At 39.9% G+C, this 26,443-nt stretch overlaps 1 long non-coding RNA gene across 2 annotated transcripts in view; it reads right to left on the bottom strand.

The window, feature by feature from the left end:
• LOC106509808 overlaps positions 211-26,443 on the bottom strand; it is an 86,243-nt gene continuing 60,010 nt past the window's right edge. Inside the window, exons 3-5 of one of the 2 annotated variants that reach the window (XR_001307695.2) lie at positions 22,853-22,923; positions 1,188-1,445; positions 211-830 (exon numbers count right to left, since the gene is read on the bottom strand). This is a non-coding gene — a long non-coding RNA (uncharacterized LOC106509808). Of the gene's footprint in view, positions 1,446-22,852; positions 22,924-26,443 lie in introns of both variants that reach the window. The other variant, XR_002342701.1, reaches the window with a different exon arrangement.

The following is a 26,443-nucleotide window of genomic DNA, read 5'->3' as shown; positions in this document are numbered from 1 at the left end:
CCATGAGGATGCGGGTTTGATCCCTGGCCTCGCTCAGTGGGTCAGGGATCCTGTGTTGCTGTGAGCTGTGGTGTAGGTTACAGACTTGGCTCAGATGCTGCATTGTTGTGGCTGTGGCATAGGCTGGCAGCTGTAGCTCCAATTCAACCTCTAGCCTGGGAACTTTCAAATGCTGTGAGTGAGGCCCTAAAAAGCAAATAAACAAACAAGCAACACCCCCCCCCCAAAAAAAAAACTTACTACAAAGCAACAGTAATCAAGATAATGTAGTAATGGCACAAGGATAGATATATAGGCAATAGAGTAGAATCGAGAGTTTGGAAACAAACTTGTATATTTATGGTCAAATTATCTTTGACAAGGGTGCCAAGACCATTCAATGGGGAAGAATATTCTTTTTGACAAATGCTGGGACAACCAGATAACCAAAGGCAAAAGAATGAAGCCAGACCTTTATATTACACCACATACAAAAATTAGCTCAAAATGGATCAAAGACCTAAGTCTATAAAACTCTTTTAGGAAAATATAGGGTCAAATCTTCATGACCTTGAACTTGGCAAGGGTTTCTTAGATATGACACCAAAAGCAAGAGCAACAAAAGAAAAAATTCATCAAAATTAAAAACTTCTGTGCTTCAAAGGAGATCATATGGATTTTATTTAAACCTGTTATTTTAGCTGGTTTTCTCTGGCACTGTTCCAGCAGGGGAAGGAAGGAGTAGGTGTGGAGCAGCCACCTCGTTATTGCCAGTTGACAGTAGGCATCCAGATGGGTAGTGGACTCTCTCAGCCTCTGCTGGCACCTGAGCAGTGGGTGCTTTTCATTACCTATAGGTGGAGATGGGAGTTCCAGCTCTTCACCATGCCTCCGCTGATACCTCCCTGGTAGGTAGGAGGAGCACAGGAGGACTTAATACTACTCTCCATGTGGACTCCACTAACACCATGGATGTAGGGTGAGTGGTGTCTGGTCTCATTACTACTAAGTTGTCGTCAAAATCCTGACTCTCAATCAGGGTTCCTCTGACACCAAACTTGTGTTGGTGGGAGTTGGGGAGAGGGGTGGAAAGTTCACTACAGCCTTGCAAAAGTGGAAGTCTGAGCTCTCCACCTGGCTACTACTAGTACGGGTGGGGTTGCAGCCACAGTTTCTTCTGCCATGTTTGGCTACAGTGTAGTACTTACTGCCTGAAGCTTTTCTGTCCTGCTAGGCTGCTCTTTTCCAAGTCGTCTGGCCATAGTGTAGGATTTTGTTGGTGCTTTCCTTTATTTGTGGGGGTAGCCAGCTTCTTCATTTCCGAGTCTAGGATATATGAGGCAAAGAGACAATCCAGAGGACTCATCCCTGTGTTGTGCCTTGGGTCCCACGGTCCCTAGTTGATTGACCTTCTCTCCAGAGAAGATTTTAGAATCTTCCTATGTTTGTTTTCAGATCTTAAATTTCTAAAACCAGAAGAAATCTTGGTGAGAAATGAACCCCAAGCTTACCTGCAATATTGGAGTACATTCCAAAGTGCTTTTTACTGCATCAGAGTGCCTCAACAGATGGTTTTCTTTCATTTTGTTGGATGTGTACTCAAATTCATTGCAACTTATTTCTCCAGATGCTCAAATTTAGAGGAGAAACTTAGCACCACATGTTTTGTCCAGTGAGCAATCAAACTCAAATTGTAAAACAAATTTAGGAACCATTCTCTACTGCATAGGTTTGAATCAAAATAAATTTTTATAAGAAGATACTGAAAATCTGCTGTATGTAAAACACTGTGCTAGGGAGTTCCCGTCGTGGCGGAGTGGTTAACGAATCTGACTAGGAACCATGAGGTTGCAGGTTCGATCCGTGGCCTTGCTCAGTGGGTTAAAAGATCCGGCATTGCCGTGAGCTGTGGTGTAGGTTGCAGACGTGGCTCGGATCCTACGTTGCTATGGCTCTGGGAACCTCCACATGCCGTGGGAACGGCCCTAGATAAAGCAAAACAAAACAAAACAAAAACCTCCACATGCCGTGGGAGTGACCCTAGATAAAAGCAAAAACAAAAAATAAATAAATAAATAAATAAAATAAAATAAAATAAAATAAAACACTGTGCTAATATATTTGATAAAAATGGGCCATGTTACCAGCCTACTGGTGATGTTCCATCTCAAAACCTCTGCTATGCAAAAATGTCCTAGGTGTTTTTGTTTAATGACCATTTATCAGCACGATGCAGTTCTTTTAGGAAATCTGTCTGTTTCCACATGATATTTTGTTTGTTTAACTTTTTATTGGGCTACCTGTCTTGCTTTAAATCTTTTACCAACCTACAACTCAACTGATAGAATAGCTAATGGAAGATGTGTATTTAATCTATTTAAATAGTTGTCCCACAGCTGAGTTTTCCAAGAGGATTTCCTAAATTGGTTCGTAGATAAGTTCAAAGGACTTTTTTTTCCCTCTCAAGTATTAGGCAGATACCAAATATAAAGCTGTATTATTTAGTCTGTCAAAATTCCGTACCGGGAGTAATCGGTAATTTGTTGCTAATTGCGAATTAGGAAGGACTCAGAGAAACTAATTCTGATGGCTTTAAGTAGCACTTTTTTTCTTTTTCAAAATGATGTTAAAACACCTTTTTCTTTTTACAAAAGGCTATGTTTGTACGTTATAAAACAATCTGAAAATACTGATAAGCAGAACTGTCTAAAAAAGATTTATAATTCTACCAACCCAGAGACTTTGATATGTTGACATCAGGGTATAGACTTCCAGACTTTTTCCTAGGACATGTTTAAATATATATATATATATATATATATATATATATATACACACACACATATGCATGCACACACACATATATATTTGTATATATGTATATACACACACAGATACATATATCTGTGTGTGTATGACTGTTTTAGTAGGAAAAAATCTTCAGTTATGGCACTTCTAAAATATTTAGTATAGGGCCTGTGGTTCTGGCTCTTTTGAAAAGAAGGAAATATGTCATTATACATAACATTTGTTTTGTGGCTTGTGTTTTTAATCTCTATTACGTTAATATTTTGGATTTATGCACAAGTAAGCTTTTAGACTTAATTCATTTTACACTATTCTACTCTGGTAGAAATAGCCTTTCAACTATAGGAAACATTTTAAACAACTAGTTAAGGATAAGAATGAAAGGAGGAGCATTGCTTTCTTTTTTACTCAAGATAAGACATTGCCTTCATGACTGTCACTGAAGAATATATTCTCTTAGAAAGCTAAAGGTTGTGCAAAATTCCTAAGAGCGAAATCTCATTGGTCATATCCTATTCTGAGGCCTTATGGAGTTTCTCATTATTAGGGCTATTAACCTGACCAATACAGACATCTGTATCATGTGGGGACAGAAACTACCGGTTTAAGTACCCTAAGAAAGCCAGTTTGGGCATTTGTGAAAAGAACTGAGCTATTTTGTATCCTGTTTCTACATATGTATGGACAACCATGATTATTCAGAATACACAATTCACAAAATATTTGATTAATAAATTTTTTTGGCCACGTCAATGGCATGTGGAAGTTCTCAGGGAATGAACCCGTGCCTTAGCAGGGACCTGAGCCACTGCCGTGACAATACTGGATCCTTAACCCACTGCACCACAAGGTAACTCTCTGGTTTAATACAATTAAAGCTCTAGATTTAAAATATTTCTGAAACTGATGAGATTTCAAAATGGATTATAAAATGAAAAAGGAGCTGATATATTCTCTTTAAACAGCCAAGCACGGCTTTCAAACACTAACAGTGCCTTAGCTTATTTCAACAAACTGTTCAAATTTTAATTGAAAATAAAAATGTGTAAATTCTGTTGCACAGCTTATAATCACAATGTTTAATATAGTACATACTATCTTATACACAGAAAATGTGACTTTAATGCATATCACTAGCAAATGTATCTCACTTTTTAATGCCCAGTACTTTGGACATATTTTTGTTAGATAATTTTGATATCACATACTTCAGATGACTTTTCCCATTCTGTGTTTGCTTAGTGTGTGTTTTAATAACATACATATGTCACCTCCATCTCTTTTTCCTCAGAAACTGTCAGGTGAGGAATCATCATCATTCTCTTTCTTTGATGAGTTTTATAAAAATATCACACTCATTCTACATGATTTTAAAAAATTAACTTTCCTGGGGTATGGTTTAGATAAAATGCACCTATTTAAAGCAACATCATGATGCACTCAGATAAATGTATGCACACACACTCTGCACGGTTTTTAATTTGGACAGATGGGTGACCTGAGTTCATTCTAAACTTCTGATCACTTACTAGCCATGTGACCTTGGACAAGTTATCATAACTTTTCAAAGTCTTAATTCTTCTCTGTGAAATGAGGATAGTGGTGATCTCAAAGGTTGTAAGGTTCTGTGAAATAATGAATAGCAAGTGTCCAGAATATAGTCTGTTCTCAACTCACCTTTCATTAAGTAGGATTTAAAAAAAAAAAAAAAAACCTTCATAATTCCAAATTTCTACCTGGAGTCTTTCAAATAGAAATCTATGAATTCATCATTTCTTCCTCATGTCCAACTATTAACCATATTCACTTATTCTTTATGTCAGAGGTAGAAGGAAAACTGGAGAAACAGCATGAACTTATATCTTAACAACTCTTAGAATTTCAGTATGTCCTTGTCAGCAATGATAGGCATATAGGGTTGTGTGTACCTTTCACTCTGCTACCAACCATTGCTGAATAATTTCTAAAGGACAAAGGTCACTAGGAATAGGTGGTTATGTAGTCTCACAGCTACACATTTCCTTAGGCAAAAATTCATAGAAGCTAAAGGATGGCTTCTACAATTGTTCGAGGACAATGCTAAGCATTTGAAGCAGGTGTTTGGGGGTTTTTCCCTTTAAATTCCCCACAAGTGTGAAGGAAGTGTTTTTCAGTGTCTGAGAACACAGGCAAAAAACTGCTAAATCATCTGACTTCATTTGAATAACAAGTGTTTACACCAGCTAACTTACCCTGACTACTATCTGCTGTCAGACACGGAGAAACCCAAAAGGCAATAACTTTAAGTCATTCTTAATTATGTCTGGGATATACATATTTGTTGGAGATTCCCTCCCTTATCTTTCAGGTACCTGATGGGAACTCTGGAAACACCAACATTCCATTTTCCTGCTTCTTGATTGCATTTTCTAAATAATGCCATCTGCACTCGGTTTGCAATCATTAGGTCAAGAGTCTCCTTTAAATAACAGAATCCTGTGAACTGTAATTAATTAATTAGAAGGCAGTTCGAAAATAGTGATACTTTGATGGTGATTCTATTTGTCCTTTTTTTTTTTTTTTTTTTTTTTTTAAACTCACAACGAATTTGCTGTTCCAAATGTTAGTGCTTTCATGTCCTTGCTCCTTCATTTTTCTTTGGCCAGGTACTTTGTAACTCCAATGCATTCTTCACCTTTCAACAATCTAACTATTCCCCTTACTACCACTTCCACTTGAGGGGCTTGGGGCTGGTAAGCGAGGAGGAAGAATCCACCCTCCCAACAGGTTCTCACAGCGGAGATACGCCTGGAAGGAGACTGAAACCCAAGGCCATCCGTCGCCGTCGCCGCAAGATCCCCAGGCCCGGCCAGGACTCTAATAAGAAAGCACCCTAGCTTCGCCTCGGCTCATTATCTGCCAGGACTTCGAGATCAGATGACTCAAGGCAACACGGAGAAGGAGGAGGAACAGAAGAAAGAGGAGGATGAAAAGGAGAGGAAGAGGAAGAGGAACTACCCATCCTCTAAGCCGGCCAAGCCTCATGGAGCCTTAGGGGACTTGGGGCCCAGGAGGCGTGGCCTTAGTGTGGAAGCGGAGGGCGGGGCCTCTTGGAGGCAGAGACTCCTGTTAGCTCCAGCTCGGTGGGGCGGGGCAGCCCGGCCTCCTCAGAGTGGGCAATCGGGCTGTCCAAGTTTGCCGGCGGTGGGAAAGGGAACACCATCCGTCAAAGGAGAATACAAACTCTTAAGAGGGTCGCCAGCCCGCGAGCTCGCGGCTCTTTCCATCCTCTCACACAGTCCACGTGACCAGAGCAGGTCGCCAGCCCCAGAGTGGGCAATCGGGGCAGCTTCTGTTTTCGTTTTTACTTATCTGCCGCTTGGAGGCGAGGAAGGGACAGGGGTCAACACCGGTGTCACCGCCTCCGCTCCCAGGCCGGCCCCCAGACCGCCGCAGGCAAGGACAGAGGGGTTAGTGGTATGTGAGCTAGGTGGTCTACAGGGCTGTGCCTTCTAAAACACTACTGTCTCCCGAAATCACACCATAGAAGCAATCCAGGGTAAAATGCAAATGTACTGGGGTCATGTTAAGTAAGTGAAATATTTCTGGCCTCCAACTATCTAAAGCTATTCTTCTGATTAAGGGGTTAAGTGCTTTTTCTTCTTCCTTCTAAGTAGAAAACTGGACCCTTAGAAACACATACCAGATGTGGGGGCCTGGCTAGTCTGAGAGCAACTGGACATGGAACACCTCAGGGGAAGAAAATAGAAGATTCTCTTTCCCTCCCAGCCGTTAATATTTAGCTCCAGTCTTAACTCCTTGCAAATGATTCATGTTTTGAGAGAATTTAATTTTTCCAGTTTTGTGATGGTTTAACTGAATTCCTCTACTTTTAGGTCAACTTAAGTCGTGATTGTTTGTATCATTTAACCCAAAGCTAGACCACTTAAGAGTTAAAGGGCCAAAAGAAAGTCTTTTACAGAAAGGAAAAACTATGATAAATGCTTATGCAAAGCATACTTCAGCTTCCATAACTGCAAAATATGTTTGGTTTTACCACCCAAATTCTGTGCTGGATCCTGGGAAAAGCCGTATATAACACAGACACTCTACTAGAGAAGATACCTGAATGGAAAAACAGCTATAACTCAGTGTTATACAGTTAATAATAAAAGCATGTACTAGGTACAAAAGTAGCATCATTGAAGGAGTGATGAATTCTATGGTGCATTTGGGGATGAGGGCATAAAAGGTTTCGCCTGAGAATGATGCCCATCTGAGGGGTATTTGAACCATGAACAGGAGTATTTTTTAAAAAGCTCATGAGGTAGATATTAATACCTGACTATAAAATACTGATTGACAATGCAGAGAAGTGAAAATATAAAGAGGTGCCAAATACTCTAAATTTTGAATTGTCACCAAAGAAATTAGTTAGAAAATTGAGGGGAGTTCCTGTGGTGGCGCAGTGGTTAACGAATCCGACTAGGAACCATGAGGTTGCGGGTTTGATCCCTGCCCTTGCTCAGTGGGTTAAAGATCCGGCGTTGCCGTGAGCTGTGGTGTAGGTTGCAGACGCGACTCAGATCCTGTGTTGCTGTGGCTCTGGCGTAGGCTGGTGGCTACGGCTCCAATTAGACCCCTAGCCTGGGAATCTCCATATGCCCGAGAGCGCCCCAAGAAATGGCAAAAAGACAAAAAAAAAAAAAAAGAAAGAAAAAAAAAGAAAAAGAAAATTGAGTGAAGGACTAGAAGACTCCTTTTACTTAAACCTTAAATGTTACAGAAATAACAGTCCTCCATAGTTCCCATTTTAGGAAAGACTAGTGTTGTACTAGTGTGGACTCCTCCAGGTTATGTATTCATAACCAACACTGTGTTCTATAGAAATGGAATCTCCAGACACTGGAGATGGTATAGGAGTGTGGTTAGTGTGCTGGCTTTGGCCATCTGGTGTCAACAGGGCCGGAATGCAGCATCCATCACTTCCTAGTTCTGCCACCTTGGGAAGTTATATCTCTTCACCTCAGTTTCCTTCCCTCTCTGCAAAACAGGGCTATAACTTTATCAATTATCAGCTGAGATGTTAAATGTCAGAGTGGACTTTTTGTGCATGGGAAGTAACCCATAAAGTTGCTTGTGTTTTAAATGATATTTATTAGGGTTGTAAAATTTAAGCCTAGTTGTTATTAGGTATTTAAACACATATCTCAAATTCATTTCTAAATCTGTCAGTTTCTTGTTAAAATGAAACTTTCGCTCGTTCTTTGATTAATGCTCAGTGAGCATATTAATTTGATGTATTAAACTTCCCATTTAAACACTTTATAAATGGGATGGTATTTTAAGCATTACATAGTAAAGTCACAAAAGCATACACATCTAACAAATCAATTCTCTTGCATATTTACACACTGTTTATGTCTCATTTATTAAACTCCCTTAAATATATCAAAATCACACATTGCTGTATCTGATTGTCTCAGGTACTTCATGTTCCTAACAAGGCAGATTTACATTCTGTAAATCATCTGAGCATGTTCTCTATGAAGTTCTGAGCACTTATAGAGTATTCCTGTAAGTGTCTCCCTGAGCACTGAGGGGGCACTGGTTAGAAGCATGGACTCCCAGCCAGATTGTTCTGCTACTAATCAGTTGTATGATCTTGGTTAAGTTATGAAACTCTTGGTGCCTCAGTTTATATCATCTGAAAGTAGGGGCAGCAAAGTACCAAACTCATAGAGTTGTATGAACTTTACCTGAGTTAGTGCATGCAAAGCACCTAAAACAGTACCAGCAAGTAATAAGCACTCAACAAATGTGTATTGTAAATCTAGTAAATCAGATTCTCTTAGGCATTTATGTAGCATAAAAAAAATCAAACATATACATTAAATCAAATTCATTCAAGTGTTTAAATATTCACTACATCTCTAATTGGTCAAATCCTAAGTATTTCAATGAAAAATCAGTTTAAAATGTCAGATTTTTATTCAAACTTGTGTGATTCTCTAAAACATTTCAAATGTCTTAAATACAATAACACACACAAGCAGAACAGTGAGTTAAAAATTTGTTACTACATCTTGTAAACATGTCATTAGGACTATATTAATTTCTTCATCATGTGTATGTTATTTTGGATTGCAGTATGTCATTATCCAATGACATTCCAATGGAGGGGAACAGATTTATTTTGGGACTGTCAATCTGATGTCATGTATTCAGTGTTGTCAGTCAAAGACAAGATTGGGGTTATGAATTCAGGGTTATGGGTCAAAGATTCCAGATGGGGATAGGGAAAGTGGGGGAGAAAGGGATGTTCCTTCTGGGGATTCTAGCTGGTCTGCCAGTCAACAAGCTGAGCCCCTTGTAATAGCTGGGGGCTTCCTCCCATATTGTGGGAACTCATAGCATTTCGGTGGGATTTATTTTCACAGCCTACCCCTTAGAATTCTTACAACCTTTACCTTTGCCCAAGTTTTACAGAAACTACCTTCAACCTTTCCCTGGTTGATTTCAGAGGATGGAATTCTGCACCTTACCATTGGAGAAATCAGCTAATCTCTTTACTTATTAAAGTTAACTAATTTGTACCTTCTTTATATTTGTTTTCTTATCTAACAAACAGATTAATGTCATAGTCCTTCATCATAGGATTGTTGTAAACCTTCAGTGAAATTTTGTAAATCACAAAGTCTGGTAAATAGTAAGTGCTCAACTGATGTTAACTATTACTATTATCATGTGGTTACTTTTTTCAGCTTGTTTCTTTAAACATTTTCGTATTCTTTAACTATTTGATTAAAATGCAAAAGAACAACTCTCCTTCAATCAAAACTCAAACTTAAATTGGCTTATGGTAAGACACGATGTTAGCTTCCTATTGTTGTTATAACAAATTACTATAAACTTAGTCACTTAAAATAACACAAATCTGTTATCTTACAGTTCTGGAGAGAAATCTAAAATAGTCTCACTGGACCAGGATCAAAGTGTTGGCAGTGGATTGCATTCCTTTCTGGAGGCTCTTAGGCAGAATCTGTTTCCTTGACTTTTCCAGCTTCTGGAGGCTGCCTGCATTCCTTGGCTCATGGTCTCTTCCTCAACCAATCATATCATTTGCTTTCTGCCTTTGCTGTCATATTTCCTTCTTTGACTCTTTTATCTCTCTCTTTCAATTTTAAGGACCATTGTAATTATACTGGGCCCAGATGGATGATCCAGGATAATCTTCCCAGCTCAAGATCCTTAATTTAATCATATCTGAAAAGTCCATTTTGCCATGTTGGATAACATATTCACAGATTTCATGAATTATGATGTGGATATCTTTGGGCAGCCATTATTCCGCCTGCCACAGATACTATTCCTGAAATGACTGATGATGAGACCAAAGTTGGCATTATATATCAGCAAAGGAAAAGAGAAAGGATTCTTATTTCACTGTCCTTTAAATAGACCTTGGCCAAATGTTAACAGCCTTTGAAGACACTTTGACTATTTTCTTCCTTAGAACTGGGCAAATTTTTAAGCCTAAAAGGTTCTGAATACCTCCCAGGATTTTACTGTTAACAGTATTTTATATACAGTTCACCCTTGAACAACAGGGGCTTGAACTGTGTTGTTTTCAACAAATACTACTACAGTACCACACAATTTGAGGCTGGTTGAATCTGAAGGTGCAAAGCCATGAATACCAAGGCAGACTATAACGTTATATGCAGATTTTTGACTGCACAGAGGGTTGATGTCCCTAACTTCTGCGTTGTTCAAGGGTCAACTGCCTATATAAAAAAATCATCTCAGCTATCCAGAACATGGCATACATGTTCCTAAGCTGCTTAGTTACAAAATTAAGCTGTCCTGGGTAGCCAAAATAGCTGACAAAAAAAAAAAAAAAAAAGTATTACATCTCTTGTGTTTCACTCATTGGAAAATCTTAGACTCACTCCCAGATCCCATCACTTGACATATCATTCTAATAATCATGGTTATTTTGTTTTCAATCCTTGGCCAACTTGAAGTAGAAAATTAGGAGGGCAAGAAGGAAAACTCTAGGCATGTAAATTGATAGAACTAAAAAGACTTGAAGACTCGGCCAATAGTGTACCTTTTTTGTATGATATAGTCAAATGAAATAAAATTATAAAAAAATCTGTGCATTCAAGTCAAGAAAGTGAGAAATAAAAGGTGTTCTAAGTAGAATCTATTAATTCTCAAATCTTTGGACAATCACTACCTTTCTGGGCTTTCACATTTTCACATTAAAAAAAAAAAAAGACAAAAAGACAAAAAAAATTTTAAAAAGTAACAGACCATTTAATGTCTAGGTTTCTGTCTAGAATTCTGATTTCAGGTAACGACAATATCACGTCACAGAGGAGACAATCAGAAGTGCTGTATATTGTGGTACGTACTATTACTTTTCATTGTATTTACTACTGCTATGAATCTGACACTTCTCCACACTTAAATAACCTCAGTTGTCTGGGTTAATTAAGATTGAAGCAGGCAGGGCAGTGCACTTCAGTGGTGTCAGAACTAGGACCATTAGTAATATTTATGATTCTTTAATCTAATCACAATTAACAAAGAGCTAACCAGGCACTGTGTTAGCTGCTAAGTCTTCATGAGAAATTATTTTCATGTTGTCAGGAGACAGGTGGAGAGCAACTTGCCAAAAACTAAATTAAAACTTCAAAAATATGTAAATGTTTCGATCCAGAAATTCTTCCCAGAACCTGTCCAACAGAAACTTTCATGCAAGTATGCAAGATGCCTGTTTAAAGATGATTACTTATGCATTGTTTATAATAGTAATACACTGGAAATGACCTAAATGACCATCAAAAGAATGGGACCTATATATGCCAAAGTGAAAAGATGCCCTAGATACAGTACTAGATGACAAAGAGATTTATAAGACAGTTTCTCCTTCGTTGATATATAGATGTAAGTATCTGCATAAAATATCTGAAGGATATCCAACAAACTATTAATAAGGGGCAGGATTATGGAGATTTTTTTTTCTTTGTACGTTTTTAATAATGTTCACTTAAAATAATAAACACATTACATAGGAAAAATAGCAGAAGTAAAGCAAATGGAATAATACAAAATAAAAGGGGAGACATTAAATAATAAGTTTTGGTGTTATTTTCATGAAGAAGTATTGAAACTTTAAAACAACACGTTTTCTAAGAATTTGGAATAGATGAGTTGTTTCACCTGTAGTTCTCTGACCCAGTAGCTAGAAACTGTGAACTTTCACTCAGTTTACCCCTCTTTTCATCCTGGTTGGTTTCCAGCTTTCACCTGAGCTTGCGCTTTAAAAGCCCTGGATTCAGAACATGGGATAATAGTGGGAGCGTGCAGGCCAATTTGTTTACCACGAGTCTCTCAGAGGAAATCATGTGCACGTCTGTTTACTTTTCCTTGGAACCTAGAAGGTCACCACTAAAAATAATCACCCTCAGTGTCAGAGCTTCCGTGACACAGAGGTACATGCCTCACATGCTCTCCACAGTTAGTGCCCTACGCCAGGCCTATCCAGTTCCCCAAAGGACTCAGACGAGGGAAGGAGAAAGCAGATGCCAGCTAAATCACCAGCTACAAGAATAATGCATAAGCTCTTTGCAAAGAATGGTACACTTCTTTTCTCCTGGCTTACATTCTAGCTAATGATGTTGAACTTTTAAATGTTTATTGGCTGTTGGTATTTCTTCTTTTGTGAATTTCCAAAGGAAATATTAAGAGAATTTCTGAATGAGAGCACATGGCTATAGTTATTGGACTTTGCAACAGACACATTTGGAGTGGTTAACTAGGCTTCACTCCTTCCAGAAGGGCCCTGAAGCTCTTGTAGAATAGGTGGGCCTGAGAAAGTATGCTTTACCTGGGGAACATGTTCCATTTGCCTCAGACCTCTAGCCTGCTCCTTCCTGACTGAACCTTCCCTTACCTCATGATGGGCTTGGACCACACTGTGGAAGACCTTGAAAGCCAGACTACAGATTTTGAACAAGGGAGTAAGAAGATGAGAGCTTGCTTAAAGATTAATCAGCATCAGTTTAAGACTTAGGTGGGAAAAATGAGGAGAAACATCAGCTAGAAGTCTATTGTCTAAATTAGAAATAATTGGAAGTCCAAACTAAAGCCATGGGCAGGAGAGAAAAGAATAAAAAGACACTAACTGAAGAGGTGGAATGTATGGAATTTTATGGCTGACTGGATCCAGGGTGCAAAGGAGTTCCATGCATTCTAGAAGATTCTAAGATTTGTGCTAGGAAATTGGTGGTGCCATTAGGGAGGAGACATCCCACCCTGGGCTCTGAACTCTTCTTACACTAACATCTGTTTTGTCGTCTATTTTCAGGTGTTCACTTTCATTGATTCCATTTACACCTGTGCAAGAGTCTCTCATATTTTAAAAACACCCCCCCAAAAAAAAACCTTTCACCTTGAAAGGTGGTGGGAAGAGTAGGCTACTGACATCCTCATCTTAAATGTAGGGAGCCAAGAGATGCTATCTATGATTAATGGAATGAAAAGTAGAGCATAAGTGAAGGTGGCCAGCAGAAACTGAGAATGCCGATACAACCACTTTGGATGAGGGAAGTATAAACAAACTAAATTCTCACTCAGCATATCAGGAAGTCTAAGGTGAATCAAGATGCAGTCATATTAGGAGGTTAATTAGAGATGTGGAGGTTATCACAACACAAAAGTAGTTCAAAGTGGTTGTCTCCAGGGTTGAGAGGGTGGCTCAGAGGATTGTCGCTTTTTTTGAACCGTTTGCAAATATTTGTTTGATGTGGGTTTTGAAACTTTATTTTTTTTCAATATGGTAAAGATAGAGGTATTTTTTAAAAACAATCCTCCCTAAATTCACATTTCCTTATAGCCACCACCAGTTCTCTTTTTCCTTGAAGTATAATCCTTAATACATAACAGCTAACATATATTGAATTATCGTTAAGTGCCATGCGTTGTGCTTAACTGCTTTATTTTCATCACCTCAGTTAATCTTCACCGCACTATTGAATTGCTTGAATTTACTGCAACTAGACATTTTGAAAAGTTGTCTATGCTCACCACACACAATTGCTTACTATAAAATCTCTTTTCAACCCACTCCAGACTGGCTTTTGCCACCCAAACTCAGCTGAGACCGCTCTCCATTGGGCAACTGTAACTTCCCTATTGCTGAATTAGTTACATTTTCAGCGTCTTAAACTCCACTCCTTTCCTTCCTTTGCTTCCACAAGATCACAGTTTTGCTTTTCCTCCTGCTTCTCTGGGTTCTTCTCAGCCTCCCTTAAAGTCTCTCTTCTACTCAGTTCCTAAATGTGTGTGCCTCAGAGTTCCTTCTTCAGTGTGCTTTTCCTCTCACTTTGTATCCCTTTGAAGTATTCATGGACTACATTACCATTGCTGAAACTCAAACCTCCATCTCTATCCCAACAGTTCTTATCCTGAACCACAAACCCATAGGCCATTATCTACCTGACATCCTGATCTGGGTCTCCCACTGACTCCTCAACTCAACACGTCCCAAGTGAAAATGCATCACTATTCCCTGGTACTTGCCCCTCCTTCTGTGTCTCTCAATGATCTACCACCATCCACACAGTTGCCCATTTCCAAATGTGACCATTATCCTTGATTCCTTAGCTGCTCTCCACTCTAATAACATCTAATCAACCACAAAGTCCCAGAACGGAAATCCCTCCATTCTGGATTTCTCTCTATTTCTCCTTATCTAGGAAGGAGATAGATACGGCTTTAATTTGCCCCATCATCATCTCTTATTTGGATCATGGCAGTGGCCTCCTAATTAGTCTCCCTGTCTTCCCCTGTTGGGCCCCCCCTTGAGTCCATTCTCTATTTGCAGTCAGAGTGATTGTTTTTTATTCTTTTTGCAAATCTGAACCAGCCTCTCCCCTGCTAAAAGCGTTCAATGGTTTCCTGTACCCTCAACCAGATTCTAGATCCTCATCTAGACCCTCAACTAGATTCTAGCTAGTCCCTGCTCCCCTGTCTCAGGCTACTTCTGCTCAGGCTCCTGCCACACTGAATTGCTTGCAGCCTCCCACTCTTTCTTCCCTGTTTTCAGGCATTTGCAGTTATTCTCCCTCTGTCTGAGATCACCCCTCTTTCTCCCTTCTCTTTTGTAATTCCTACTGGTCCTTCTTGATTCAGCATAGATGTTTTATCCTTGGTGGAGGTTTTTTTCTGCCCACAAAGGCTGTGTTAGGTGCTACTTCTGTGTTTTCCCACAGGGCCCTGTTTTAGCACTTGTCACACCACCATATTTACTTGTATCTTCCAAGAGTCTCTCACTCAACTGCAAACCTTTTGAGGGTAGATGGTAGATATCCATCCTGGCTGAGAGCATCAACCCATTGAATGAAGTATGGGAATTAGGCCTATGTGTTAGGAAGAACATGGAGTCTGGATTAAGATAGGCCTAGATTTTGTTTTTTTCCTCTTGTTTTGTTTTTGTTTTTCTGCTATAAAAAGCAGATGACAGTTCCTTCCTCTCAGAGCCACTGTAGAGATGAAATGAGGTGACTAGCACAGGACATGGCACTGTGCTGGGGCCTGGGAGTAAACAAGACTGTGCCGTGGGGAAGGCTCAGACCCAGGTTTGCTTTTACAAAAGAAGGAGGAAGAATGGTTTGAGGCTTGTTAGGGGAGAACCAGGATGAGGAGAGTGAAGCAACAGTGTCACACACTGCAGAGAGGTTGGGGAGAAAGTATCCATGTGCTTGGACTTAATGAGGTCATTGATGTCCTTGGAAAGAGTGTTGATGGCTGTTTTGTGTGGTTAATCATTTTTTCTAGTTCAGAGCAGAAAGAGGGGGGCCACATGGGAATTGGAGTTCCAGAGCAAAAGCCATCTGAACTGATAAGCAGGGAAGGAAGAGCTGAAGATAACAGTAGGAGCAAAAACGTTCATAAAGTAACTTCAAGGCTGAGTTGGGGCACACACCAGTGCCCAGATGCCAGGGCTCTCTTCCCCTCTCCCCTACTCCCACTAACTCCTGCCCCACTTAAGATTATCAAGAAATAACCACACACACCAGTGGCAGGAAGCCGCGGAAGTACATGCAAAAGGGTATACAGAGCTTTTTGTTTAATAATCACCATTTATTCCTTTGTATATGGCAGGCTTTGTGCTAAATGTCTTGTGCACATTATCTCACTTCTCACAACAATCCTTTAAAATATCATCAGTGTATTAATGTGAAAACTAAGGCTCAGAGAAGTTAATTAACTTGTGAGTCAAGTGGTAAATGATGAGCTGAGAGGAAAACTGGGACGCTTTGACTCCAAAGAACTTGCTCTTTACTAGTCTGCTGCATGGTGGCGGGGCGGGGGGCAACATGGCAGAGGGGACCTGGAGGAGTCAGTCTAGGAGAGGTGAGGCAAGGCTTCTGGATAGTTAAGGAATCTGTTTTGTATATATAACCCATTTCCCTGACACTGCCGACCAAGTAGTGAATGAAGTTTATTGTACACCAAAGACTACATCCAGAGCTGCATAGTCCCATAAAACTTTATGCACTCATAGAACATTCTCCAGCTGTGTTGTTGAATACAGTAGCCACTAGCCACACTGTGACCAAGGAACTGAACTTGTACTTTTAGTTAATTTTAATTAGTTTAAATGTAAATTTAAAAGCATTTGACTTAGTTATTGGAAATTTTTAAGTATATTTTGAACAACAGTATATGAAACTATTTTTTTAATTAAAACTTTTGTGAATTTTAAATACAGTTGGCATTCAAGTTGCTATTTGTTGTACATGTAAAATACATCAGATTTCAAGACATAAAAATGTAAAATAGCTCACTAATAATTTTTAATTGGCTATATATTGAAATGATTGTATTTTTGATATGTTGGCTTAAGTAAATATATATTAAAATTAATTTCACCTGATTGTTGAAAAAACTTTTGATGTGGCTACTAGAAAAATGTTAATTGTATGTGTGATGTGCATTATATTTCTGTGAGACAGCTCTGATCTGAAGGTAGGAACTAACAGAAGTTTCAGTCAAGTGGTGGGGTTGGAAGGCCTTTCCCCATCTTTTACTACCCTAGACCTCTTCATTCCTCCTTTCTCTCCATTCTTCTTACTCCTCATGCCCTTTAGATAGAAAAGGGATTAGGTATCGAATTCTACCTCTACAGAGTATTTAATTTTAAAAGAGAGCAGAGGTCATACGGATGCTTCACATAAAGGAGTGACTCACTGAGACTGGATTTCAGGCCTGGGTAAGGAGGTATTTGGCCTTCTAGAAGTCTCTGTTGATTGGTGTTGGTGGCATCCTTCTTGGACTTCCAAGACTGTCCCAATTTACAAATTCTGACCATGTAGTATTCATACCTGTCAAACCCTGAATCCCAGTTTAAGGTTCCAAAATGTATATCTTTAGGAAATTATCAGCTCTGCTTTTATATAACTTTCTCTATTATTAAAAATAGGTCTTTTTGAGGAGTTGGAAGGACACCTGAACCTGCAACCTGGTCTTGCTCAAGCCCCAAATCAGAGCTAGCATCACTGGGTGAGAGACTAAAATGCTGAAGATTGTACATCTTTAAGGTTGGCTCTTTGGAGCCCCTATTAAAATGACATGTAACAGAATCTCTTATTTATTTTTGATTTTAAAATTAAAAAAAAAATAAAAGTAGCTTTGGGGAGGGAGTTCTGTTGTGGCTCAGCGGTTAATGAACATGACTAGTATCCATGAAGATGCAGGTTCGATCCCTGGTCTTGCTCAGTGGGTTAAGGATCACATGTTGCCATGAGCTGTGGTGTAGGTCACAGATGCGGCTTGGATCTGGTGTGGCTGTGGCTGTGGCTGTGGCCGGTAGCTACAGCTCCAATTGGACCCCTAGCCTGGGAACCTCCATATGCTGTTGGTGCTGCCCTAAAAAACAAACAAACAAACAAACAAATAAAAGTGGCTTTGGGGAAAACAACAGGGAGAGTGCATTTGGGTGAACTCATATTGCTGCTGAACTCATATGAATTCATATGAATTCATATGTGTAAAGTGCTTAGACCAGTGTCTGGAATATAATAAACCCTCAACTAAATCAATGTTAACTATAAGTATAAAATAGGCATAGGATACTTTTTTGTTGTTGTTGTTGTTGTTGTTGTTGTTATTGTTGCTATTTCTTGGGCTGCTCCCGCGGCATATGGAGGTTCCCAGGCTAGGGGTCTAATCGGAGCTGTAGCCACCGGCCTACACCAGAGCCACAGCAACGCGGGATCCGAGCCGCGTCTGCAACCTACACCACAGCTCACGGCAACGCCGGATCGTTAACCCACTGAGCAAGGGCAGGGATCGAACCCGCAACCTCATGGTTCCTAGTCGGATTCGTTAACCACTGCGCCACGACGGGAACTCCAGGCATAGGATACTTTTAAGTGTTTGCTAGAACTTATGTGGTCAATGTGATCACCATTTGGTTCCAGTTAGTTATTTATTAGAAGTACACTAGATTCTCTTACCCAATAGAAGGAAAAGGTTAGAACAGTCAGACCCAGAGGAGCTGGACCTCAAGAACTTGAATGCCACAAGGCACTGTCTCCCATTTCTGTGCTTGTGTGTGTGTTGACTTCATTCTTGCTCACTGTACATGGGTTTCCTCACAAGGCCAGAAACCAACAGTTCCCAAGTCTACCTTTCACAATGTCCTTCACTGGAGAGAGCCTCTTCTGAGTTACAGTTTTTTAAAAAAAAATCCAAGAGACAGACCATGGATGCCTTAGCTTGGGTCAAGTACCCATCCTTAGACCAGTCAACTTTGGTGGTGGGTGCAGGGACATGTGAGATCCTGGTTGCTCCTGTGGGAAACCTATGATTGGGGTTGGGTAGAGAAGTTCCCATACATAAGGGAGGGTTCTAGGCAGACCCCTGACATGGCTCAGTCATGGGCTTGGGACTGCCAGGGAAAGGCCTGGCCTCAGCTCAAATACTGCAGCATATCTCTGTGGTGTGGCAACTTTAGCCTGTCAGTTAACTGCTCCCCTTGCTGCTCATCACTAAGTTCTTTCCTGAAGGGACATTTGAGCAGCACATGGATCTGTGGTTGTCATGATTCACCCCTCATGCTGTGCTGACTTACTTCTCTGCACAGGTTCAAGAGAGTAGCTCCTCCATTCTGAGGGGTCTGAGCTTTTGTTAGCTATCCCCTTTTCAGGCTGGACTGCTGTGCTTGTCCACTCAAGGTGGCAGTTCAATGATAAAGTACCAAGAGGCACCCATGTGGGTCAGGTGAGTTCCACACATATTCCTCCTTGCCCCACTACATAACAGGAGCTCTGCCCCCACTTGCTGATCAGGGATAATGACCTCTGCCAAGACGGAGGCTCTTCTTGACTGATGGTTCCCAGACACAGGAATCCAAAGTGCCCAGGCAGCAGCCATACGTTCCATATGTTCAATGACAAGAGTGCATTTCCACACCAGGTCCTCCAACCTTGCAGAGCCCAGAGTTGCTGGGATAAGAAACACAAAATCCTCCTGTGGATTGATGGTAAGTGGAGCCACTCCTACGTCCACTTCTTGGTTTCTATGCACACATTTCTTCCTACTGGGGACATAGCACCATATAGATGCCTCTGATTCAGAGCATATACTGCATCCTGGAAAAGTGCCCAATTCTTACCAGTCTTTCCTCAAAGATGGCAATCAGCTATGCTTGCAGCATGTCATTCCATCACTCTATCATGTCAGTAGCTTCTGATACTGCAGTGAATCTCAAAGTCATGGCCTCTTCCCACACCTCCTGAGTTCAGAACAGGGTTCCCTATGTTGTGTGAGATCCTTTGCCTGTGGATCAAACACTCTTGTAAGCCCCTGGATACATGGATAGTGGTAACTGCTGCAGCTCTGAGGATAGAAAAATATTCAAATAAATGTCCGTTTATATGAGATTGAATCTGTTTTCCAGGATGCAGGGGGCTCAATTAATCTACTCATTACTGGGGAGTTTCCGTCGTGGCGCAGCGGTTAACGAATCCGACTAGGAACCATGAGGTTGCGGGTTCGGTCCCTGCCCTTGCTCAGTGGGTTAACGATCCGGCGTTGCCCTGAGCTGTGGTGTAGGTTGCAGACGCGGCTTGGATCCCGCGTTGCTGTGGCTCTGGCGTAGGCCGGTGGCTACAGCCCCGATTCAACCCCTAGCCTGGGAACCTCCATATGCCGCGGGAGCGGCCCAAGAAATAGCAACAGCAACAACAACAACAACAACAACAAAAAAAAAGACAAAAAAAAAAAAAAAAAAAAAATCTACTCATTACTGGTGGGCCTCCTCAAGGAATAGAGCCATATAAGGGGCTGGGCATTGCTCTCCAACAGGTTAGATACTTATAGGCCATAATCTTGAGTCCAGCTTTGACAAATGGAAGTCCATGCATTTGGCCCATAAGTAGTTTCTGTCTCTGTCACTGTGGCTACTCCATTCCAGTGCCCATTCCAATAACAAAGCTTGCACCCACAATCGAGCTGACCTATCTGTAACAAAACTGGCCTTTTTCCTCTTCCTTTAGCTGGTCATATTGGCTACCTCCCTGTGGCTATAGATGTGAGCTGAGGGAGGGACACTATTGCTCTTATCAGGTCCAGTATGTCCCAGTCAAGTTATGTGGGAAATTAACTATCAAACTGGCAGCCAGGAGAGGAGGTGGCACATCTCCTGAGGGGGTATCTGTTGCCCTAAGGAGTGACCCCTGCAGTTTTTTCCTATACAGGGAGGGGTGGGCCACCTCTGTGGATTCTATGGGTTCAGGGGAGTCTGCAGAGCCACTATCTTTGAGGGTATCCACTGAGATCTTTCCATCTCATGTTTCAGGGTTCCAGGTTTTCTTAACCAGGGTATAACAGACTTGCCAGGTCTGAGCATTCAACTGTTTAGAGGGTTCTTAACTATCAGATCCCAAAATTACTCTTGGGTTGTGCTAACTCTTCTATAAGCCACAAAAGAGAATTTCTGGTTCTTGTATTTAGTCATAACTGTTTGTTAATTGTTCTCCATTTCCAATTATTCCTCTGCAGGATGTCAATGCAACTTTTTAATACTCAGCCTATCCCATTATCCTTGTGTGTGATTACATGCAATTAAAAAGGCTTGAACCATCTCACCAGCCAGGGCATTCTGCACTGGAATGCCACTCTCAAGTCACTACTGGTGATATTTTTAGCAATTGGGCTACCACTTGTGGCTGAGACTATCCATGCCCATTTACCACTTGGACAGAGTCCACATTGACAGCAGGGAGATATGTATGTGGTCCAGTCCTCAAACATAGTTTGTCATTTCAGCCCATTCCAGGACCATTTGTGTTGGTGGGTCCTCTGCACAGCAGACAACAAGGCAGAGTTAGAAATGCAAGAGATTTACTGCTGATAAAATCTATTAAAGGACAAAAGTAGTCAGGGTAAAATTTTAGACTGTGATGCAAGTCTAACACCTGGGAAGGAGAGGGGAAAAGAAGAATTGAGTAATAAGAACCTTAGACTGAGGTGTAGCTCTGACAAAATCTTGTTCAGCCCTCAGAGGGGGCCAATATTGAGCAGAAATGTCCAGTTACTAGTACCTATGCCATGCTCAGTTGCTGGCTGAGAGCTTCCTGGGGAGAAAGTGGCCATGTTGTATAGTAACTGGAAGACAGAAGGCTTCTAGGGTCCTGGTAATGATCTCTTTCTTAGTCTGGGTTTCATGTGTGTGATCATTTCATAAAATTTTATCAAGCTCAGTTTTGATTTGTGAACTTTCATGTATGTATGCTATATTTCTTAAACAAAATTTTTTTTTTGGCAGCACCTACGGCATGTGGAAGTTCCTGGGCCAGGACTGAACCCATGCCACAGCAGTGACCCCAGAGGCTGCAGTTGACGGGATGCTGGATCCTTAACCCATTGTGCCACAAGAGAACTCTGCTGTATTTCTACTTTTAAAGTCTTAAGTCTCTGCATTTGTCCTCTAAATAGCCTTCAAAAAGAACTTTAGTTTGAATTTTGAAACTCAAACCCTAGATGGGGATAGTCGCATACTCAAAGAACAATTTGGTGATACACACATAAAGTCTCATGGACGTATAAACCCATTCCTAGAAATTTATTGTACAGAAAAGATCACACAAAGTCTTAAGTACAAAGATATTCATCATTACACTGTTTAAGTAATGAATATTCAGAAGCAACCTACATTTCCATCAATGCAGGACCTGGTAAATAAATTATGGTACAGCCATACCATGGAATACAATGAAATGGTCTTATAAAAAATAACGATGGAAATCTATATTTAATGGCACAAGAGGATGTTCATGATACAGCATTTGTAAATGAAAAAAGTGACACAAAAATATATTCAATATGAGTCCCAAAATGTAATAGGGCATGTTTTTATACTTAGAAAATGGATTTTGAGTATTTTTACATAAAATATTAACAGTGGTTATCTTTGGACAATATATTAACAATAATTATTATTTATTTTGTAGTTTCTAAATATTTACAATGAAAATTTAATACCTTCTAGTCAGAACTCTTCCCCCACACTATTTAAAAATAAATAAATTCATCTATGTTTTAAAATGAGTAATCAATCTGTCACTCAGGGTTCACGCTAAGCATCTATAAAGAGCAGAACTTTGTGTTAGCTCTCTATAAGAATTAAAAAATAATAATCTAAGAGGATAAACCTTGGGAATTTATCCTCTTAAAGATTTAAGACTTAGACACACATAGAATTGGAGAATTAGTTTCTAGTCAACAGTCAGGTTATGTATGAGATCCTTTAGCGTAGGGAATTAAAGCTTACTCATCTACGTACATCCAGGGTTTCTGCATCACCTGGAATATGATACTGGAGTTCCATATGTATTACTTACCCAAATAAAGGAATTAGTGAATAATAAAGTTTTAAAATGAATGCTGGGTGAATATAAGGATTTGGGATGAGGGATGGTTACAGAATTGGCAATGTCGCTCATAATCATGTTTCAGTTACAGTTTATAAGGTGATGACTCTCGAATCCTTACCTCCTGCCCTTACCTCTTTCATGATTTCAGACAAATATTTATGACAGAAAACTTGATGTTGACACTTGGATCTTCCAAAGAAACCTGCAGCAAAACATGTTCAAAGTTTGAACTCATTTTCCCACTAACCCTGTTCCTCCTCCTCACTGCTAATGCCGCTCAGACCAGAATCTTAGCACTCATCTTGGACTTCATCCTCTCTGTCTTCACATTCAGTTTGTTACTAAAATCTTGTTATTTCTATTATTCCTCAATAATTTTGGAATTTGTATTTTCCTCCCCTCTGGTTTCTTCTTTCTGGCCACCCTTACTTTCCATCTTCTTTGTCATCATCAAACTGATTTTTCTAAAATGCAGGTTTAATCATGATCCTCTTCTCCTCAGGATTGTCTAACAGCTCCTTGCTGCTGTAAGATAAAACCCATACTCCTTGGTTAGCCTGGCTACAAAGATTTCCACAACTGGGTCCTGTCTACCTCACTTATCTCCTCACAAGCCTGGGAGCTCCTGGTGGTGGGGTATTTTCTTCTTCATCATTCCAGCGCCAAATGCAGTTCTTTTAAAAACCCAATAAAGTTTCCCTAAATGAGTAAGTGAAGAGATAGGACCTGAAAATGGGCTTTGAAGTTTGGGCTTGGTGAATAGAATATGTAGAATCTAATCTGGATTCTTCAAACAATTATTAGGTTTATTGATGAAAGATATTCCTTGTCATTAAATTTCATAAATCCATAATCTCCTAGTGCTTAGCACATAATAGGTATTCAATAAATACTGGATTAATTAATAAATAAATTGATGAATGGTGTTGTGTATTTAGCCAAAGGAGCATTTCTTTTGGGAAATGTAGTGCTCAATTAACTACAGAGCAATTTATTGGGGAAGAGATGAAAACTCCATTAATTCTTTGTGATGAGGCTACTATGCTGGCCAGATACCTGATCAAACAGACTGGGCCTGAAGGCAATTTAACAGAACACATTTCTTACTGACTAGAATAGGGACCTGCTGTTGGAGAGGACACCTGTCTTCCTGAGGTCAGCAGCTCCAGCATTAGATTGAATAACTGTAACCAGATCTGGCTACAGGTGCTGCCAGAACAGGGATATCCCAAGGCGTTGTTACTGGATGCTAATTTTGGATAAATACCTCTTGGAATGGCTTTAAGTCTTTCAAAATGAAGATTGTATGCTCTAAGAAGTCATAAATATTACTGGAGTTTCCATTTTTGGTGGATAGTTAAACTCATTTTTTAGAGTTGGAACATGTAATGGACATGCCGACATATTAATACTTATATTGAGGTTTGGAAATCAAATATTTTACAAGGTCCTAGGAACTGGTTTGCAAAATAGTGTGTTATGAAAAGTGACCCTAGTGCAATATGATCACTCCCTTCGGAGAACATGCAAGTAAATTTAGTTAGTTAAAGCTTCTGCCAGCGTGATTCTAGCCCAGAGAATAACAAGGATATCTTCAGCTGCCAGTTGCTCTTATCTGCTGCTTCTCCTGATGCCTAATTTGGAGAAACTCCATTTTGCTGCAGGTTCAAGTCTCTGGGTTATCTTATCCCTGGACTTTTCTCCATCTGTTTGTTTCTATGGAGCTTTCGAGGAAACTCAGTGGTACATCATAGAGTGTCTTTCACTCAAAATACAAAGGGTAACCTGGTAAAAATATCAATAGTCAAGACTTCATAAAGCTTTTTTTTTTCCCTTGATAGGAAGGGTATTAATCAATCTTATTAGTTAAATGAAGAGACTAAAACTTAATAATAACCTTGACTAATCTTCCATCATTAAGCAGGAATGTGCCTAACTGCTTTCTACTGTCATGCCACCATAAAATGACTTTTCTTGCTTCCAGTTTAAGTAGCTAGAAACTTCATCAAATAAAGCTTAAATCTTCAATTGAGATAATTTTATTTTGACCCTCTGGGGCAGAAAATGGAGAAACAAAAAGGAAAGTAGCCAACTTATTCATCCTGGTCACCAAGAGGTGGGAAAGATTTCTCCAGAGACGACAGGATATCATTTACAGTTCTCTAAAAAATTAATCAGGCAATTTTATTTTTAATGATTCTGCAATCTTAGTGTAGTGGCTTTTATAGCCCTGAGCTGTGTGTTTAAAAGCACATCAAAATGTCAAAGTGGGCCTCTATACATCACCCCTTCCTGCTATTTTAAAATTAGTTCCTTTCTTAATTATTTTCAGACTTACAACTTCATATGAACACAATCTGAAATACCCCAGAGTAGTTATGAGCAAAACTGGTTACCTGGTACACTGCAAATGCAGTCACGAGCAAATGCAGCCTGGCTGGAGTTTGGTGCCTATGAATATTCATAAGAGGCAAGTATCCTAGTGATTAAAAGCACCAGCTCTGGAATCTGATAAACTGGGTTTGAGTCCTGGGTCCCCTGCTCACTAGATATGAGACTTAAGCAAGTTACTTAAAACTCTCATTGGTTAAAAGGGAATAATAACAGCACCTACTGAGCAGCAGCAGCAAAACATTACACCTACAAGATTCTGCAAGAGGTTCTAAGGATTCAGCAATGTTTAAGATATGTATTCCATCCTTCCCAGGCTGATCCCTTCCCAGAGAAGGGATACATATACACATATGTAATAAGTTGAGACACACAGCTCTGAGTGGGTGAATGGAAGGTTTGTTGAGGTTTCTTGGCCTCGGAAGGACAGGATACAGATATGCTGACTACAAGACTGGGTGCATTCTTAGGGCTGCCTCGCAATTGCATAATTGACTCTTCCTGTCAATCTCCTTGAGTATCTTGGGTACCTCAAAGGCTAAGAATTCATGGGGAAATGAGGTAGAGGACTTAAAAAGTCTTTGGCTGCTCCTTTTTTTTTTTTGAAACCGAATGTTTTCAGCTTGGGCATTTGAAAACAAAGATTTGTTGCTAGTTTAAAAATACTTCTTTTCCTGGGAGTTCCCATTGTGGCGCAGTGGTTAACGAATCTGACTAGGAACCATGAGGCTGCGGGTTCAATCCCTGGCCTTGCTCATTGGGTTAAGGATCTGGCATTGCTATGAGCTGTGGTGTAGATCGCAGACGCGGCTCAGATCCCACATTGCTGTAGCCGCTGGCCTACAGCTCTGATTAGATCCCTAGCCTGGGCCCTCCATATGCCGAGGGAGCAGCCCTAGAAAAAGACAAAAACAACAACAACAACAACAAAAAAACCAAAAACACCTTCTTTTCCTTAAAGGAAATATTTTGTAGAATGAAGAACAGAAATAACCTGCCACAACAAAATAAAAATTACTTATGCTATTTTTTATAGTAAAAATATTATATAAGACTACCTTTCTTTGGAGATAAAATAAACAGATATGGTCTTTGAACCTGAGATACAATAAAAAGTTTGGACTATCCAAGCTTTTATACAGGTTAATAAGTCATGCTTAAGGAAAAGTTTGTGATCCAGTTTAGTCCAGGGAAAATATAATAGTGAGTCTGACAAGGGTGATGGTAATAAAGAAAGGAAGAAGTAGATCTTTATAGACAGCCTATTTTAGACAAGATATATTGTAAGGAAACTATATTAGTAAGTAATATTTTCCAAAAGATTCTTCTCC

Source organism: Sus scrofa, chromosome 3, assembly GCF_000003025.6.
Source record: "Sus scrofa isolate TJ Tabasco breed Duroc chromosome 3, Sscrofa11.1, whole genome shotgun sequence".
Classification (NCBI taxonomy): domain Eukaryota; kingdom Metazoa; phylum Chordata; class Mammalia; order Artiodactyla; family Suidae; genus Sus; species Sus scrofa.
The sequence above is the reverse complement of the archived record's forward strand: the minus strand, read 5'-3'. Positions and strand labels throughout refer to the sequence as shown.